At 46.9% G+C, this 19,397-nt stretch overlaps 1 protein-coding gene across 2 annotated transcripts in view; it reads right to left on the reverse strand.

Annotated features, from left to right (window-relative positions):
• The window catches only part of PTPRN2 (protein tyrosine phosphatase receptor type N2), a 3,479,756-nt gene that overhangs the window by 708,578 nt on the left and 2,751,781 nt on the right, over positions 1-19,397 (reverse strand). The gene's annotated exons all lie outside the window — the stretch shown is intronic.

Consider the following 19,397-nt stretch of genomic DNA (forward strand, 5'->3'; position numbering starts at 1 on the left):
GGAATTCTCAGTGGTTTACCGGTCCTCTTTGGCTAACCATGCCCTGCTGAAATGTGTTTAGTAAGTGTTCGTTGATGATAAATTGGCTTTGGGCAGGCAGTTGCCCCTTTCCCCATGTTAGGTCTCCAGCCACACCTGAACATTCAAGAGACCTTCATTTCATTGACTAAGGCTATTTATGCTCCGGATCAACACTGGTCCCCTTTGATATGTAAAGAAACCAGGCGCTGTACGAGGTAGGGGCCAGATGACTAGTGAGTAGCCACCCCTTTAGGTTATGCAGATATCTGAGAAAATTGCAGGAGTTTAGTGAACCATTCAGTGTGGTATTATTTGTACACAGACCAAATTCACCGCTGTGAATTATTATTTTTGGCTGATCACACCCCAATTAAACTTAAGGTTAACATTTAATTTGTTGACTAAATGTGGCCAAACTGAGGATAATCTTAGAGTTGAGACTTATGATACTGCCCTTCCACAGTTCAAGTTCATACCATCATTGGCCGTTTAGGAGGGATGCAACTTGGACATGCTTGAATGGAGCCTACTGATGGCTTTTTCGGGACTAAATCAGTTGTCTTCGACCAACCGTCCCCTGATTAAAATGCATGCCATTTTGCAGACTGGGTAGGGATTGTCGGCAAGCACCAGTGTTGCAGAGTGTCACACAGTTTGGAAGTTGTGTGCATTTGGAGGCACCCCCCAATGGGGGATGAACTCTCTTTTGGTAGGTTTGAGTTTCAGGTAGACAGTTGCTGTCCAGGCTTGAATGGTGGAGAAGTAGTGTTTCAATTGGTGGATGTCATCTATGCAGTTAACACTCAGGCGTAGCTGTGTGTCATCAACATATTGGTGGATTTCAATGTGGAATTTGGCCATGACTGACGCCGGTGGCTCCATGTAGAGGTGGAAGAAGACAGGGGAGAAGATGGATCCTTGTGGAATTCCACAGGACACAGGGTGCAATTTGGATCTGCAGGTGCCCACCTGGATGAACTGGTATCTGTTTGGTGAAGTAAGACTCAAACCATAGAAGGACTGTGGCATTGAATCCCATGCAGGAACATAGGGTGTTGAATATGGCAGAGAGATCGAGCAGAACCAAGAGGCAGGGGTCACCCATCTCCATGATGAGGAGTGCCTTGCCAATGATCTGGATGGTGATGGTCTCAGTGCTGCATCTTGGTTGGAAGACAAACTGGTATTTATAAAGTAGTTTGTGTTGGACAATCTTGTTGTTTAGTAGAAGCTTGACACTCTTCTGAATGATCTTGACAAAGAAGGGTAGATGGTTAATGGAGTGGTATTTTCGTAGGTCATGAAGGTCGAGTGTTTGATTCTTTAGTTGGGGTTGAATCTGGCCAGTTTTACATGCATCTGGGATGAGGCCTTGCATGAATGAGGCATTAATAGTGTGGAGGAATGTAGTGGGACCCTATCCTGCGATGTTCTTCAGGATGCTAGCTGGTATGATGTCCTCATAGGAGGAGGCATTGAGTGATGCAAGGATGAACACTGTCGGATTGTTGGAAGCGGCTGGTGTTCGTTTGGTGTATGGTCAGTGCAGCTTAACAATCCCAGTGAGTTCTGTGCTACGCATCCCGGTGGCAGTTAGTAGGTCCATTCTTCTAAGCCCTATCAACGTGTTTCAAAGAGTCACAGTCATCTTTGCAGGGAGCTGCGCTGATTGGCATTCTCAGAGCCTTGGGGTCAGAATCCAAGGAACCCGAGTTGGAGAGACTCTTTTGGGTGACCCTGAATCCAAAGCTAAGTGATCTGAGGTATTACTAGATCTACGTGGGTTAAGAGAATTAATACTCTGCGTAAAACCATAGCTGGGCGCGTGCCTGTGATGCTAGCTGTTTATTAGAGATTAAGATTGTGTTTTCCTGTTTGTTCTGCCCCAAGGAGAACAGGAGGAGAGGGGGCATCTTTTTATGTGCTCGGATGCCCTTGAGCTAAGAGAGTCAGGCTCGGTTTCTACTCTATTCCACCTTCCACTTGTTGACCAAACTTCCTATGTGACTGCTACTGATTGCTTGACGATATTTGTCTGCTGTGTTGCCCTCAATGAAAGCCACTAAATCACGACCTTATGCTCTTTGTAGCAGGGCGACGGGACTCAGCAAAAGGAACTGTAGTCCAACCTCTGAAGATTTAACTGCTGCTCACAACACCCCCAGTAGCAAGAAAGATAAGGTTGAAGTAGTCAATGTGGAGCAGCCCAAGGCAGCAGGTTTCTTTCCCGCAGCTGTTAATCTGAGCAGACTTGTGGTGTGACTGTCCCAGCGATTTCTTCGATGTTCTGCTCTGATGATAACTCTCCCTCTCCCACTATAGATGAACAAAATCAATTGTTAAATGTGTGCCTCAAACTACAGCGTGAATCAATGGGTACATCAGCACCTAACACACACACTGTGGAGACAAACATTTATAACAACATCATTGGCACCAACTTGTCAGCTTCCCCTGATTTGCAATGCGTTGCCACTGAGCTTGAAGGCTCTTTATCTAGTTACTCAGACTCTACAATCAGTTCTAACCACTCTTCTCCTGAACCCAACAATGTTTCCCTTAGTTTAAATGTGATTGCATAGACGATCAACACCATCTTTGTGATATGCTCCAATCTGGCTGAAGAACAACTGGAGCTTAAAAGCATATTGGCCTGAGTTGTTGACATCATACTGGCTAATAGTGGCAGAGAGGTCCATAGTGACACGCTTGACTCGCATTGGGATTGCTTCTCCACTCCCGCACTACTGCCTCTAGACGACATGTTCTTGTGTCCCCTGGGCCGATACAGGATGGCCATTCGTCTAGCATAAGAAAATTGGTCCTCTCCGATTCACCTAATGTGCTGCTTCAAGAGCTCCCTATGGAGAAACAAGGCAATGTGACTGCAGACGACAAGGGCACAAAAAGGCAGCGTACACGCGAACAGAAGCTGATAAATAACAGAGTGCCTTCTCACTTACGTGATGCCTGAAACAAATAAGTAAAGGAAATACTGTGCCATTGTTTAATACGGGCCTGTTCACCACCTCTGCTAACATCAGTGCTGATAAATACAACTCTCTGATGCAGCATGTGAGTTCCCGACCTAGAAACGTGTGATATGGCAGTCAAAACCTTTAACCCTGAAGCTCGATTGATGCATGGGTTCAAACAGCAGAAACTGGTGGCTTAGCCAAACAATTCCCTGTACAAGTAGCACATGGCTATAATGCACACAAGAACAGTAATACATTGCAGCCTACAAGACTGGCATCTGAGTCTGAACCTTGTTAATAGAGGTGTACCGAAATTCAGCTTTCAGTAAGTATTAGGCCGAATTCTGTCTGAAAATAAAATATTCGGCTATGGCCGGATACTTAATGAATGATCAATGGAAGCCGAATAGTTTCCCCTAAAAATACATAAAGTAATGTATTGACTGCGTGCTTGCAATCATTCAGGCATGGCATGTTTAGCCTTAAAAGGATCATTAAACACCTGCTGCTGTCACTTTTTTGATTGAGTACAGGCAGGGCAGAGGTGTGGAAGTGGAAACAAAGTCCCTGCCCTTCAGGTGCTGCACAGGCAGACTCATCTGGCGGTTTTCTGGCCAAACTGAAGCAAAACCCTCTATTTTTAATGAGCTCTGGTCTCCCCATTATTGTGCAGTTGAAAACCATTGAGCTGGAACAATGGTTTATAGTGTCGCTATTGTAAAATTGTATTTTGTTTAGGGGCTTATTCATTTGCTGATGACCTGTGTAAGAAATCGGAAAGTTACAGGTTCCAATTCCCAATCCAAATAACAGAACAATGCGGATTAAAATAGCTTTTGCAGTGATACCCACATTCTGTTGCAGAGATGAATTCCAAACCTTGAGTAAAATGGGTCAGGAGGTAGTGGGCCTGCGGTAAAGAACCGTACTGAGCCTGCAGGCTAAGGTTATGAAGCAAATAAGATGGCCTGCGGCAGAGACGTGCTTGTAATATCGAATCATAGGTTGCAATTCCTGCCCTCCACCTCATGTTACCAAAAGCAGTCATTTTGAATTGAGTAAAAGTGAAAATATTACTAAAGAAAGTGGCTATATTTTCTTAACCAAAATGTCCCAGGCTGTGGCAGCAGAAATATTCCTACCAACATTAAATGGTTAAACAAATAGTGATATTTGCATAATAAAGATGAGGAGATACAAGCTTACAATTTAGAAACATTGGACTAAATGGATATACAAGTGAAACAAATAAGTAAAATAAACATGTGCATGCCAATTAAATATCTGAACATCAACACTGTCCCCTCGCTATAGGGTCAGCCTTGAACCATGGAGGACACAACAATCCCTATATATTTTTGTCTGGTGATCTTTACCATGCCCCACAACACCACAAACGTACCCCACCCAAATAAGAAAGAACCATACTATCTATTAATGAAAAGACATTTTTCCAATGCCTCAACCCCATTCAGTATATCCGGTTGAAAGCATAAATGCAGCATTGCAAAGGTTTGTATTTAGTAGCACTTCAGCAGTCACCATGGTGCTCATTTATGTAATCACTGCTTATGTGTTTCAGTGCCTTGCTGGAGTCAGAAGGCTAAAGATGGGCAGCTCCAAAAGGAACATTTGAAAGTACGATTATTCACATCCCAGTCTCCCCTCACAATGGACACATAGGGCCTCATTACGACCCAGGCGGTAAGGGGTTTACGGCAGCGTTAACAGCGCCGACCCTTACCGCCTGAGTACGAGGTCCCTTAGCGCCATGGCGCTTTTAACACCTGCTTTTAGCAGGTGTTAAAATCCATGGCGCTAAGGGACCATGGAGTTAATTACGCCACCGTAATTTACGGTGGCGTAATTAACGCCTTCCCCACTCCCATTATACCCTATGGGGCAAAAATGGGAATGGGGAAGGGTAAATGGGGATTGGGGACTTACCGCCCCGCCAAGGTCGGAATGGGGCGGTAAGTCCGCCAACCACCATGGCGTAAACGTAGTTTACGCCATGGTGGTAAAGTCACGGCCCAGGCGGTAACTTACCGCCTGGGTCGTAATGAGGCCCATAGTGCCTCATTACAACCCAGGCGTTAAGGGGTTAACGGCGCCGTAAAAGGTGTCGGCGCCGTTAAACCCTTAACGCCTGATTACGAGGTCCCTTTGCGGGTTGCACTTTAACGCCTGCTTTTAGCAGGCGTTAAAAAACCAACCTGCAAAGGGACCTAGGAGCTAATTACGGCACCGTAATTTATGGTGCCGTAATTAGCGCCTTCCCCATTCCCATTGAGCCCGATGGGCCAAAAATGGGAATGGGGAATGGGCCATGGTGAATGGGGAATTACCGCCCCGCCAACCTTGGAATGGGGCGGTAATTCCGCCATTCACCATGGCAGACCCCGGCATGGACCATGGTGCTAATAGCACCATGGTTTAGCGCCGGGGTCGTAATGAGGCCCATACTCTACTTATGGGCTAGTCTTAGTTACTTGGGCGCTGCCCAGCCAGCGATGCCTATGAATGCACACAAATACAAACTATGCTGTTATTGAACAGTTTATTTTCTGATATTGTATTCCTTTCAGGGTTTACACATACATCTTTCATAGAAAACAAAGAAAAGAAATACAATAAAGAATGTATATACATATTTTAAAATGTGTTTTTAATTTACAAAGTGTTTTTCTTGTCTACATAACTTTATTGAATAAAAAGGCAACTATTCCGTTGGGGCTGAATATTTGTCCCAACTATTTGGTAGTCGGCCGAATATTTAAATCTACTATTCGGTACATCCCGACTTGTGAGAGCCCACAAACGGTGCCTGGTGGGTCTTGCTATTGAGGAGGTACTCGACATGTGCATACTCCCGGGTATCAATAATGGTGCACACCAACAGAAATTGTGGAAAAGGGGCGCCTAATGGACTGACTTTCTGTTAGGCTATGGCTTCTCCCCTCTGAATTTTCATTATGATGGGGGTGGGAACCTTATTATTACCTGGATGAATGGTAAAACGGCCTCCATATTGGACTATTTCTTTGTAGCTCCTACCATTAGAACACAGATTTAAAAATGTGAAATGCGCTTGAATGCCCTGAGTGATCATGCTTCTCTGTATTTGACCATCAGGCTAAGTGAAGCCAGAAAAGTTGCAAAGATTAATTCGCATATGGTCTGTGTCAACACCCAGGGGAACCATATTGGGTGGACCGAGGGCAACATTGAAAGGGTTAATAGAATTATTGATGGACGTGGGAGGTCTATTGAAGTCTTGTTGAATCTGTATCATTGGGATATCCGCACCACGATGAATGTTATTTGGGTATCTTTCACTTATAATAGGATCATCTCTCAAGACCCTAGTCACTAGTAAGGGAAAAAAGTCTCTTGGGGTTACTTTTTGCCATAGCACTAGATCTAGAGCTTTTTCTGTGGAAACCAAATGTGATATGATTTCCTGTATACACACTTGCTATAAATACTGGCTTAGACAGTATAAGAAAGATCTGAATAATGCTAAGTGGACGCTCATCTTGGGTGTTCTTAGAACTAATGACAGCAAAAAATTATGCAATATGTATTGCTCCTTTTTGGTCGGGAAGATAAACCCATAGATATTAACCCGAATTCTGAACTTGCTTGGGAAGGACATAATAAAAACCTTTACTTTAACATCACAGCTCGTGAAGATGACAACACCTATTGTAAGCATGATCTTGTCCTCTGGTATTGGACATTACAATCGAACATCTGCTAATGATCATTGGGAAGAACAAGGCTTACAGAGCACCAGGGCGAAGGCAGCAATTTAAAGAAACCACATTTTCTGGGCACATTGACTGCACAAGCTTTACTCACAGATTATTGAAAATGGCATCATTCCAGACAGTTGGCCGGGATCCATTCTCGTCCCAGTTTTTAAAAAGGGTTCCAGACTAGATCCCTGCAATTACTGGCAGCTAGCTATGATTTATTCTCGTGCATATTGTTAAGCCATCTAAATAAATGTACTAGAGAGGACAACTTGATATAAAGGCAGCAAACTATGTCTAGGAATGGATACAGTACAGTACATAACATCTGGACATTACAGGACTTGATTGCTGATGCCTGCTGCTCCCCGGACATAATGTTGTACCTCTGTTAAGTTTACTATGCTGGCGCCTTTTGATACGATATTGCACAATAGATTATGCAAGAAGCTGGAAACATGGGGGGTTGATCTGTTTGCATTGTATTTTGTCAAACAAATGTATTGTAGCATCTCGGTGGTTGTTCGCCTTCAGCCAGAAGGACTGATTTCTCCCTCAAACAAGACAAACCACAGATTGAAGCAAGGGTGTGTTTTAGCCCCCCTGCTTTTCAATCTGTATGTAACAGACCTGGGTGAGATTCTGAGGGACTGACACAACTTTCCCCCCCAAGATAGGCCCTGAGCATATTTTCTGGATTGCATATGCTGACGATACAATCCTATTAGATCGGAACCCTTTGTGGCTGCAGCGCTCAGTGAATGCTATTTACACTTCTGTCCTTGAGAATAACTTGAAAATACATTTAAAGAAGACCAGGATAATGTTAATTGACAAAGCTGCTTGCCATAAAAATAAAACAATGTTGTTTGGAAATTAGCAGGTGAAAGACTGGAGAGTGTGGATTCTTACCTCTACTTGGGCGTACGTATTAAGAATTGCCTGCCTAGCATATATTATGGGTCCATTCTTCCACAAAAGACGTATAAGAAATGGCAACTGATTAGGAACTTCTTGGCCAGGAATGGGGGCCACTCTATTGAAGTCCTTCTTGAAATGTATAAAATCAGTGTGGTACCCGGCATACTCTATGGCCTCGAGGTATTATCACAACATTGAGTACAATGAATGGCTTGATGTATTGGAGGGGAAATTGCTTCGCTCATCACTGGGTTTTCCTTGTGCAGTCACGATGGAGCTCTGAGGTTCAAACTCGGCCTCACTTCCCTTCTTGCACTTTGGAAGATTCTGCGCTGCACGCTATTTGCCAACATCTCCTGGTCTAAAGGAAATAGGGATTTCCTCCTGGGACTTATTGCTGATAATTCTGTAAATAACTCTCAAAAGGTGGTGTATTGTGACTTAGAGAAAACCACGTTGTCCCCTCTTGTGGCCATTGGTATTGACCTTTCTTCTGAGGAGTACCTTCACAAGTTCTCTGCTAGCCTGAAAGCTAGAACGGCTGATTGGGACTGTGTATGGAATTCGTTGCTGCTTGTCTCTAAGAAAAGATGCACCTCGTATATTAAACAAGGCTAAACGCCGGGACACCCACACACCTATTTGTTAGTGCAGTGTGAGCCCGATCTTCAATGATACCTATTATATTTGAGATTGAATATTTTGCCCACTCTTGAATACAAGGGAGTCTGGCGGGACACTCCCCGAGATGAAAGGTTATATCGGTTATGTGGAAGAAGTATAGAGCATGTATACCATGTCTTAACATATTGTACTTATCTTAAAGAGCAGTACATCAAAGGGTATGGTGGCTTTGTCAGCTCTCTCTCTTGCATCTCATCTGATCAATGACCTCTTTCCTCTCTGATCGACCCTCCCAGGTCCAACTTGGGTCCATCCTATCATCTATCTTCCGCCTCTCTCATTAGGACTCTCTTGCATCTCATCTGATCAATGTTGGTCTTCCATCTATTCATCAGAATCACTGGTAATCACTCCAACCTCATCCAGCCTGTCTGACCTCTTTCCTCTCTGATCGACCCTCCCAGGTCCAACCTGGGTCCATCCTATCATCTATCTTCCTCCTCTCTACCTGTGGCTTTCCCCAGGGGTCACACCTTTCTCCCTAGTTTATCAACCAATAACTGGCAACACTCGCCCACTGCATTGCCACTTTCTGCTCAAATTTCCAGTGCTATGCTGACAACACTCAACTCATTTTCAGGCTGCCCTCAGCCACCTCCTCTCCCTCTCTCATCTCTGATTGCCTAATTGCCATTCAAGATTGGTGTGCCGCCAATTTTCTTTGTCTGAATGCCAGCAAGATTGAGATCCTCCTCATCGGCACACCTTCACCATCCTTTCCCCTCACTCTCTGGCCGGCTTCCCTTGGCCCTCCTCCTACACCCACCTGCGAGGCTAAGAACCTCAGGGTCATATTTGACTCCACACTTTCCTTCTCCGCCCACATCTCTGAGGTCTCTAAAAAGTCAAACTTCCTACTGCACCTCCTCAGAGGTACTCTGCCTTTCCTCTCCTTCCCCCAGAAGCTCATGGTCTCCCAAGCTCTGGTTCTCTCTAGGTTGGACTATTGTAACAGCCTCTTTCTAAATCTACCTGCCTCTACTCTCCGCCCTCTGCAACTAATCTAGAACAGGACTGCAAGACTTGTCCTTGACTCAAGCCCTGGGATCGTATCTCTCCAGCTCTGAAATCTCTCCAATGGCTCCCAGTCGATGCAAGGATTAAATTCAAAACCCTCTGCATTGTCCAAAAGGCTTTCTGGGGCCTGGGTCCAAAATACCTTCAGCTATCCCTCCGCAAATACCTCCCCTCTCGAGCTCTTCGCTCCTCTAACTCCCTCAAGATCAATCGTTTTTCAAAGAAACGAGCTGGGGGTAGATCTTTGTTTTCGGCTGGGGCCTCCCCCTGGAATAGCCGCCCTGCCACTCTAAAACCTTTTTTTTGATCAAAGACTTTATTGATTTGCAACCTAGGAAAACAACTTAACAGCACGTGCATCTCTCTGTGTATCAGGACTGGGAGCAAGGGAGCAATCATACAATCAGCATTTTCAGGAGGGGGTAAGGAAAGGAGAGAGAAGCAGGTAAAAAACTAAAAACAACAACAAAAGAGAGGAAAGAAAAGAGAAAAAACCCTTGGTAACTGGGACTGCCGTCTAGTGGTCCATCAGACTTTGCCAAAACAGGAGTTACTCGTGGCACGATCAGTACGTTCCTGGCTCGCTTCATTCCGCATCATGCGACCCTGTCCATTCTTAGCGTCTGCCGTGTCACACCTGACTTCTAGCTGGCGTCTTCCCAGCGGCTCCATATTTTGTTCGCTTTTTGCGGGCAGCCCCTTGCAGCATATACCCGATGTTCCATGTCAGCGCAGATGTCTACATCCACGACCCATTGGTCGTAGTCCGGAGTGCGTTCTGCGCCCCACAGTTGTGCTATATTCCGCCTGAGCACGGCCGTTGTAGTAGAGCAGAGTATCTTTTCATACCGGGACAGGTCGGTTTCATTGGAGATCCCCAGAAGGAGATGTTTTGGGCATCTTTCTATTGTCTTGCCTATAACGCTGGATAGTTTGTCGCAGCATTTCTGCCAGAGTTGTTGGATATTATTGCATTCCCATAGGATATGGAAGAATGTGCCTTCCTCTCGCTTGCAGCGCAGGCAACGTGCGTCTGTCGTCTTCCCCCAGCGGAAAAGGGCGACTCTTGGGTAGTAGACGCGGTGCAGGATCTTTAGTTGAACCAGACTGAGTCTTGAAGAAATGGTTACCTCGCGCGGGTACATTAGGGCCTCCATCCAGTCTTCCGGCTGGAGCGATCCCACGTCCCGTTCCCATTTTGTCTTCAGGCTGGTCAGTTCTGGTGTCGCAAAGGATGTAATCACATTGTACATGGTGGAGGTGACTTTCCGTTCCACCTGGTCCGATACCATATTGCGCTCAAGGGGGGAGCATTCCGGTATGTTCCGTATATTCTGTTGGTGGGTGCTCCACGCATGTTGCAATTGCGTGTGGTGGTATCTTTCTGTGGCTGGGAGGGAAAATTCCTCTTGCAATGTTTCAAATGGTACAAGTTTGTCCTCCCGCAGCACAGCCCCAATGGTGGTGATTCCTCGTTGGACCCACTCGGGCCATCTAGGTAGCTTTTGTATTTCAGGAAGATGGCAATTGTTCCACAGGGGTTGGGCCAGTGTCAGTTTCCCATCCCATCCTAGGTGTCGGTGTGCCTCTTTCCATATTCTCACAATGTGTGTCGCCATATCTGGTTTCGGTGGGCGACCCAGGCTTCCGTAGAGATGTTCTAATGGTGCCGTTGTGTTGTGGGGGTTAATTGCTTTGATGTGCGGAAGTGTCCCATCCCCATGCAACATGTCATTGACCACCGTCAGCTGGCCGGCCCAGTAGTATGATTGCAGCCTGGGTAGTCCAATCCCTCCTTCCCATATGGACCTTTGGAGCGTGGAGAGAGCGATCCGCGGGTGCGCCCCTCCCCATAGCAGCTTTCTGAGGATGCAGTCGAGCTTATGGAATTCTTGCTGCGGGATCTATACAGGGGCGTTTTGCAGGATGTACAAGAATTTGGGGAGGGCAATCATTTTGAATAGTGCAGCTCTACCCAACAATGTCAATGGCAAAGAGATCCAGTTGCGGGTATCTTCTGTGAATCTTGTTACGAGTGGGGCAAGGGTCAGGGATGTATAGTCTGCAAGTTGCTGCGTGATGCGTATCCCAAGATATTTGAACTGCTCCATTTCGATCTGGTAGGGGCCGTTCATTAGACTGGTTGCAGGCACACCCCCTATGGGGAATAGGATGGATTTGGCCCAGTTCACTCGTAGGCTGCTGAATGCCCCATATTGCTCCAGTATGCTCGTAACTCTGGAGCAGGAATTGGCTGGGTCCTTCAGGTAGATGAGCAGGTCATCAGCATAGAGCGATACTCTGTCCTCCCAGGTTGCTGACCAGCGGAAGCCTTCCCAGGTACGTGTGTTTCTCAGGAGAATTGCCAGGGGTTCTATTGCGATCGCAAAGATCATGGCTGACAGTGGGCAGCCCTGCCTCGTTCCTCTCCCCAGCACAAAGGGATCTGATTGCCATCCATTGATCCTGGTTCTGGCGGTTGGACAGTTGTATAGTAGGTGTACCCAGCTCATAAAGTTCTCGCAGAAACCCATACGGTGCATTATGACCCAGATAGCCTCCCATCTCACTGAATCGAAGGCCTTTTCAAAGTTAATTGCAAGTAAGGCTAGGGGGCCTTGTATGCTGTGGGCTCTTTCCAGGGCTGAATATAGTCTGTAGAGGTTCATGCGTGTTGATCTCTGTGGCATGAAGCCACACTGGTCCGGGAGTATCAGAGAGGGGATGACCTGTTGGAGGCGGTCTGCTAGTATTTTGGCCAGTATCTTTGTTTCGCTGTTGATAAGTGAGATAGGCCTGTATGAACTGCAGGTTTCGGGGGGTTTGTCCGGTTTGGGTATCGCTATTATCGTTGCTTCACGTAGGTCAGGTGAGAGAATGCCCTTTTCACGTGCATACTGGTACATCCGCAACAGGTGTGGAGCGATCACATTGGTCCCCACCTTCCGCCATAGCTCGATCGGGAAGCCATTGGGACCTGGGGATTTGCCGGTTTGGAGGCTGGACATGGCACTTAGAATCTCGTCCTCCATGACGTCTCTCTCCAGTAGTTCCTGCTGTGCCGCATTTAAGGTAGGGATGACTATTTCCTCCATGATCGAGGCATCCATTCGGGTCCTGGGTGCCCCATAGAGTTCTGTGTAATACACTGCAAAGCCTTGTGTTATGTCCTGGTCTGTTACGCGAGTGTTTTGCTCTCCTGTCTCCAGCCGCCAGACATGGCTATGCCCCTGCTCTTTCCTTTCCAGCCATGCCAGCATCTTCCCAGCTTTGTCTCCCGTTTCATAGATTCTCGCTCGCATCGCAGTATGTGCATGCCTTGCATTATCCATTGCTGTATTTTGGAGCTTCTTTTGTGCTCGAAGCAGGGTGCGATTTGTGTCCGGTGTGTCTTCGCTTATGTGCTTTTCCTCTGCCTGCTTCATTTGCTGTTCTGCTTCAAGTATTTTGCTAAGATGCTTTCTTTTTTTGGCAGTTGTCCATGATATTAGCTCACCCCTTAGCACTGACTTGTAGGCCTCCCACAGTGTCTCAGGGTTCGAAGCAGACTGTGTATTAAGCTCAAAGTATGTGTTTGTGCTCTCCTGGAGTTTATCCACTAGCTCGGGGTCCCCCAAGTAGTAATTATTTAGTCGCCAGCTCGGCGGGGGAATTGGCCTGGATGTTGTGATTTTCAGTTCAAGCGGGGAGTGGTCAGATATGCCCCTAGGAAGCAGGTCTGTTTCCTGTACCTTCTGTAAATCAGAGGCCGGGACGAAAAAGTAGTCCAGCCTAGATAGGGAGGCATGTGCCCCTGAATGGAAAGAGTATTCCCTAGTGTCTGGGTGGAGTTCTCTCCATGTGTCGCATAGACCCAGTGCATTGGTGAATGTGGCGAGTCGGGTAGTTGCATTGGGGTTCCTGTTGCGTAGGTGTGAGCGGTCTAAAGTTACGTTCATGACTTCGTTGAAGTCTCCACCCAGAACCAACAGGTTGGAAGTGTCGTTTGTGATCAGCGGGGCAATATCTGTGAGCAGTTGGTCTAGTTGGGTTGGTGGTGCGTAGATGGCTAACAGTGCGATGGATTGATCCCACAGCGTGCCCGTCACATATACGTATCTGCCGCCAGTGTCCAGGCACACTGTGGTAAGTTGGAAAGGGAGGTTTTTGTGTATCAGGACCATGACTCCCCTTGATCCCATTGTAAAGCCTGAGTGGAGTGTCAGCTTGTAGTTTGTGCGTTTGAACAGGGTGCATTCCGTGCCCGCAAGATGGGTCTCAGTCAGAAGCACTATGTCTGGTGCCCGTCTATTAAGGAATTGCCTAACCAGGCGCCGTTTGATTGCGTTGCCGAGGCCATTGACATTCCACGTCATGAGCCGGAGTGTTCTGAGGGCGTTAGCAGTGTTGTTATGTGATGCCATGTCTGCTTATGGAAGTGGATATGTGTGCTGCTGATGACGATGCATCGCGTCTCGCGAGCCTGTGCCCATAAGTTGTGATCGTACTGATTGGTCCTGATATGTTTCGTGTCTGACGTGTCCCGTGTGTAATTAAACTTAACAAACCTGTTACCCCCCACCCCATACTCCTCCCAACTAGAAGCATCGGTCGCCCGAATCTAGAAAACCACGAGTGTCAACTGGACACCTTACATGCAATAAACTCAACTTGTGTACGTATGCTAGTCCCTGGTGGTGTGCGATCAGGGGTTAGCACCGCTGGGACTACTCTCTGATGTGTCTCTTGGGGGGGGGCACTCTAACGTGTGGCTGCGAGTCATCCCCGCGGCTGCAATTTTAAGAAGTGTATTGATTCGTGTCAGCAGGTACGGTTTGTGGATTGTGTTAGGGTAATGCATTGCGTACTCACTGGTATATCGCTGGGCGTCGCCAGGAGTGGTGTCAGGGGTCATCCATCGCTGTCCTCGGGTAGGTCTTGTTCCGGAGGCAGTCGGGGTGCATGTTGTTGGTCGGGGGGCAGTCTGTTGTTTCTTCCCCTGCTGGCTCGGGGAGTTGACCAGTCCCCCTCTATATGTTGTTCCGCCCAGTGCCATGCTTCCTGCGGATCACTGAAATGGATTGATGTGCCTTTGTGGTAAATCTTAAGCTGTGCTGGGAAAAGTAGGCCATATTTGACCCCCAGTGTTTGCAGGTGCTTTTTAAGTTGGTGGAAAGACTGCCTCGCTTTCTGCACCTCTCTCGTGTAGTCCGGAAAGAAGGCTATCGTTGAGCCGTTAAAGGTGATCGGGCCTTTGGTCCGTGCCATTTGCAGTAGGGCATCTCGGTCCCTGTAATTTAAGAATCTCGCAATTACTGTGCGTGGTGGCGCCCCTGGTGTCGGTCTACCTGTGGGTACTCTATGTGCTCGTTCTATAGAGAAAAACTTGGAGAAGGAGCTCAGGTCATATAGGTCTGTTAGCCATTGTTCAAGGAAGAGCTCCATGCAGGCGCCTTCAGCTTTCTCAGGTATGCCAATTATGCGCACGTTATTGCGCCTTGAGCGGCCCTCACCGTCTTCAACTCGGCTTTCCAGCAGTTTGAGTTTCGAAGTGACGCTTCTGAGCTGGTGTTGCATGTCACGTACTCCATCTTCTGTAGTCGAGATGCGCTGTTCGACTTCGCCAGTACGCGCCGTCAGCTTTTGGAGATCATGTCTGAGGAGGGACACGTCCAGGCTTATCCCATCCATTTTCTGCTCCATTGACGTGCGGGAATCCGCAATGGCGGCCATGATGTCCCTCAGAGAGATTGCGTTGTCCGGTTGCCCTTCTTCCAGGGTGACCGGATGGTAGTCGGGGACCTGTGTCGAAGGGATTGTATATTGCTCCATTCTGCTCTGTGTCGGGAGTTTCTTAGCTTTATCTTTCCCCATTCTCTCCGATGCGTCCCAAGGCCACTGCAGTAGTTTAGTGAGGTGCGTTGTGGCCGCACACGCTTGATTAGATTGCACAATTGCGCCAGGGTACAGATGATCTCAGGCGGTGTTTGGCAGCTTCACAGGGCGGTCGCTCGGTGTCGGTGTTCTTTGTGGGCTACCCAGGGTTGTTTTGCCTGGCTAACCAGGGCAGTTTTATGCTGATCTCTTCTCCCCCTCTTTGCTTCTATTGACGGGCTGTTGGTGTGGGCAATGTTCGGACTGGGGTATGTCCCCGCGCCTGCTCAGTTTCGTTGGTTGAGAGACTGATTCCACCGCCTGCAGCACTGGCAAGGTAGCGGCGGATGAGACAGTGATTTATAGTTACTAGGCACCCGCTCCGCGTTACGGGCGCGCCGTGCGCTGGGCTCGGGAGAAGTACGATCCTGTAGATAGTGCCGCTGTGAACGTATTATGGCTGGAGCCGCAGTCCGCTCCGTTGCTACACTGCTTCCACCCCAGGTACGTACTGTTTTCTCCCAGGTTCCTCGTCCGCGCAGCGGGCTGTGCTGGCTCGCGGTCCCCGGCGTCGGACACTGGCTGTCGATACGCGCCGCCCCACGCTTGACAATGCGTGCAGAGGGGCGGAAAGTCAAATGGCAGTCAGGTGCGAGTCACCGGTTTCAGCGCCGTCCTCTCGTACCCCGCGAGGGGTGGTTGCAGCTCACTGTGTGGCCCGGTCAGGGCCCAGGAGATACGCGGCGGCCATTTTGATTGCAGCAGCGTTTCAAAACGTGGCCTCAGACCAGAGTCGATGTTTCTCCTCCTCACTTATGCGTTTTGTCCCCCAAAAGTTACCAGGATGTAAAGCAGATCCTCCGCATTCCATACGTTTGCTTATTCTTGGTCCATCTTGTCGAAATCAGGCAGGATGTTTCAGGATTATGTGGCGGCTCGCGGAGCGGTGCAGATTCACGTCTGCATCGTCTCGTAGCTGGCCCCCTGCCACTCTAAAACTTGAGGAGAACCATCTCCAGTTCCGGAAGCACCTTAAGACCTTCCTCTTTTCTTCTTCTTTCGCTCCTCCGCTCCCCTGCTAATCTGTTCTCTCTTGGCACCGTGCACCTGTCCACCCTCTGTCCTCCGGGCCCAGGTACCTGCTCACCCTGCCACCCTCCCGCACTGCCTCCAGGCCATCCCATGCACTGGGGTCTGTATCAGTACCCATATAGCCCCCTTTGTCTTCCTGTACTTATCAGACCTACCCTGTCTGCTGCCTTAAACTTAGCACTTGCAAATTGCTGCCTGCACTACCACTGTTTGTTGCCTTTGTTGTTTCTTTATTATTATTGATCTGTTTCTCCTTTGCTTCGCACTTTCCACTTCTCTCTCCTTCCATGCACTTTTCTCCTCCCCCTCTCCCATGCACTTGCACGTTCTCAATGTCACTGGGCCTAGTAAGATCGTTTTTTTGTTCTCCCTTGTTCCCCTTCCTTGCCTTGTCGCGCTCTGAAACACTTGTGTACGAACGCAATAGAAATAAAATATCAATATCAATATCACATTTGGAAAGTGGCCTTGACGCGCATATGAGAATTTGCACTAGTTTGTCTAGACATTTAGTATTATATAGTAGATTTTATATGTAATCTCCTAGTTGTTAGTAACAGTTTCTTTTCTTTTTGTATTTTGATCAATTTTGCGGCTTTATCTATTGACATTGTTGTTTATATGTTCTTATTGTAACTATTTTTTGAAGTATTATTTGATTGATTTCTTATGACTGTTGTTTAATTTTTCATTTGCTCCTTTAATAGTGTAAAAGGTTTATGTTAACCAAGGCCCTTAATGAAAAAAAGCAAAAATAAGATGCAAGGATGTTTGTGAGTTTGAAATAAGGGTTTGAATTCTGCCCATGTTGGGACATGGTGTAGTAGTATGGCTGGAGATTCAATGGTGGGTAGGGTGTCGTGAATGCGATGATGGAGCTTGTCGATTTGTCTTTGAAGGACATGTTGATTGCATTGCTTCTCATTGTAGATTCAGGTAAAGCAGAGGCTGATAGGAGGCATATCCAGTGTTTGACTTCCTTGAAGAGGACCCCGCTCTTGCTGGAGGCTTCTGCTATGGATGCTAGTAGTAATATGGTTTGGCTGAGGTGATGAGGGCCCTGTGGGATAAGCAGTCTTTTCAAGGTGGTGAGATCTTCTTGTAGTTGTGTCTTTCGCCAGACCATTTCTTGTTTTTGTGTTCTTGTGTGCACCATAGTGTGGATGGCTTGTTTTTTCTATTCAGAGTCTTAATGCTGCATGATGTTGGTGGAGTCAATTAGTGTGCAGTTGAGCTGCATTTGGTTATGTCATGGGAGTGATGCATGCATGTGGAAGGTTTCACTTCTAGTGTTCTAAGGGTGACAGTGGTCAGTTTCCTGGGTGGTGCAGCACTTGTGGGTTGATTCCTCATGTACTGGGAGATCACTTGATATGTACCATGTCAATAAAGTACTTACCGTAAATTCTGCATGCAGCTGATCCTTGGATCTGCTAGTCATTTTGTTGTAAAATTACATCCACAAATTTGGTTTTAATGAGAGGGATAAGTATTTCTTTGAATGGTTCATGCATCCCCTTAAAGATAGAGCAATCACTAAAGGCCAGACAATTTACATTGCCTTTGTGGACTCTGCTATGGCTTATAACTGTGTCAACCGCTCCCTATTATCGTGCCCACTGTTAGAATGGGGCCGTCCCCCTTACCTCATTGATATTCGAAGGTCCTACAACATTAGGACACAACCATCCAGGTCAGACTGAATGGAGAGGGAGCTTTATCCTCTCTTGCCTCCACTGAGCCTGGTCTCAAACAAGGCTACGTATTAGCCCCAAGGCTTGTTAATGGATTTATTACGGACATTGGTCACGCTCGAATACAAGATCTTTTCCTCCAAAATTAGGAGCATCTCCTGTGTATTGGCTGACGACCTTGAGATTTTAGATTATACACCTATTGGACTCCAGTGACACTCAACGTCCTGGAATTATATGTTAGAGCTAAGATTCGATTCCCAACTCTACTAAAGCCAAAGTCCTATTCATGAGATCTTCTAAAAAAAGAAAAACGATTAATTTTGAGTCGTGACTGAACTAGTCTGGCCTGGTGGTTATGCCCTCTTTTGGTTATCTAGGCTTTTACATTTTGGGGGCTGGCAACAAGTAGGACCTGTGCACAATTCTGCGACAAAAAACGGTTGAGTTGGCATCCCAAGCCAGAAGGATCCATTTGAGATGTGGGCACTTTTCTCTCTTACCTGTTTTAAATTTCTACAAATCCAGGGCTGTCCTGATTTTACCTTACGGTGCAGATATCTTATTAGCATGCAACACTATTCCTTGGCCTACCCTGCGATTACTTAAGGGGGTGCCGATGCCAACTATACGCTATGAACCCGGTTTCGTTTCACTGCAGGCTCTTGTTGGTTGGAAAACCTTGTACCTACTCAGGAAAATTCTGATTGCACATGAGGCTCCCTGTTTGGTGTTTTAAAAATTATGCATGATACATTGGGGGATACAGCTATTAACGCCTGGATTATGCACTGTCACTTTATGTTGGGCCCGATAGACGACATTGTTGACACTATTATAGCTCAGGGTTAACATGCTCACCTTGCAAGCAACACGACATACAGGTATTAAGCGCATTATAAATAACCTATCATATCACTCATATCCACCCCTCGATCTAAAAGGTAAATGTTTGTGATCACATTGGATAAGGACGATTGATGACTGCTAAAAGGTTAAGTTATTTTCTTATGCCACCATCCAGGAGAAACCTCTTCACACAGTGCCTGTTTTTCTGATAAAATGTCCTAATTCTTACCGGAGAGGTTTATTTCTCTGCGCTCGACTTAATCTGCTACCCACAAATGAAATCTTGGGTGCCAGATCAAAGACTGAGCGATGCGATAGAGTTTGCAGGTTTTGTAACGCTCTCACGTAAGTCGAAACACTGTAACATCTGGTATTGGAATGTACAGCTCTTGCAATTACTGGAAACTTATATTTGGGTACATTTCTAAAGGACTTGAGATTAATCACTCCGGTCGGATTTTGGTAAAAGAAACTCACAGGAGTACAGGTATCCCTGACACTTGCACTGATTAGATTCTTATTGCACATGA

Source organism: Ambystoma mexicanum, chromosome 2q (genome assembly GCF_040938575.1).
Source record: "Ambystoma mexicanum isolate Mex_15411 chromosome 2q, UKY_AmexF1_1, whole genome shotgun sequence".
NCBI lineage: Eukaryota > Metazoa > Chordata > Amphibia > Caudata > Ambystomatidae > Ambystoma > Ambystoma mexicanum.